Source organism: Brassica oleracea, chromosome C1 (assembly GCF_000695525.1).
Source record: "Brassica oleracea var. oleracea cultivar TO1000 chromosome C1, BOL, whole genome shotgun sequence".
Lineage (NCBI taxonomy): Eukaryota > Viridiplantae > Streptophyta > Magnoliopsida > Brassicales > Brassicaceae > Brassica > Brassica oleracea.
This window is the reverse complement of record NC_027748.1, coordinates 2,687,049-2,688,444: the sequence shown is the minus strand read 5'-3', so window position 1 is coordinate 2,688,444 and position 1,396 is coordinate 2,687,049.

The following is a 1,396-nucleotide window of genomic DNA, read 5'->3' as shown; positions in this document are numbered from 1 at the left end:
AGAAAAGCCGTAATATGTGGCATACATCAGGAGATTTAAATACAAAGTTTTATCATGCATTGACAAAACAACGTCGGGCTCGTAATAGAATCGTTGGCCTATATGATACGAATGGTGAATGGGTTGTTGAGGAACAAGGTGTAGAGAAGGTAGCAGTAGATTATTTTGACGATTTATTTCAGACTACCTCTCCTACAGAGTTTGAAGGTTTTTTGGAAGAGATTATACCTCTGATTACTCTTCAGATGAATCAGAGTTTGATTCGGCTAGCAACTGAAGAGGAAGTACGTCAAGCTTTGTTCATGATGCATCCGGAAAAAGCTCCAGGACCGGATGGGATGACGGCTCTTTTCTTCCAGCACTCTTGGAATATTATAAAGAAGGATTTACTGGAAATGGTTAATGATTTTATGTCATCAGGGATTCTGGATGCAAGGTTAAATATGACGAATATTTGCTTAATTCCTAAAACGGAAAGGCCTACGCGAATGATTGAACTCAGACCGATCAGTTTATTTAATGTAGGATATAAGATTATATCGAAGGTCTTATGTCAGAGATTGAAGGTGTGTCTTCCTTCTCTGATCTCGGAAACACAGTCGGCCTTTGTACCGGGAAGGCTGATCTCGGATAACATACTTATAGCCCAGGAGATGTTCCATGGATTGCGGACTAATAAGGCGTGTAAGGATAAATTTATGGCCATAAAAACGGATATGAGTAAAGCTTATGATAGAGTTGAATGGATTTTTATTCAACAACTTCTCTCTAAAATGGGTTTTGATCAACATTGGATACGCCTGATGATGGAATGTATTTCCTCAGTACAATATAGAGTGTTATTAAATGGACAACCGAAAGGAAATATAATCCCACAACGGGGACTTCGGCAAGGGGATCCTCTTTCTCCTTATCTATTTATTATGTGTACGGAAGCGTTGGTAGCGAATATTAAAAAGGCGGAGAGGGAGAAACTTTTGACGGGTATAAAAGTCGCTAGGGCTTGCCCTTCGATATCCCATTTACTCTTTGCAGATGATAGTCTTTTCTTCTGTAAAGCAAAAAAGGAAGAATGCCAGACTATTCTCCAGATCCTTAAGGAATATGAAGTGGTATCAGGTTAGCAGATAAACTTTGAAAAATCATCGATTCAGTTTGGGCATAAGATTGAGGAAGATTTAAGGCAGGATTTACGGGACATCTTGGGAATACAAAATCTAGGTGGAATGGGATCATACCTGGGAATACCTGAGAGTTTGGAGGGCTCAAAGGTACAAGTTTTTGGTTTTGTTCAAGAGAGATTAAATAATAGGGTCAATGGATGGACTTTCAAGTTTTTCACTAAATGAGGTAAAGAGGTGATTATAAAATCCGTGGTAACAGCTCTACCAAATCA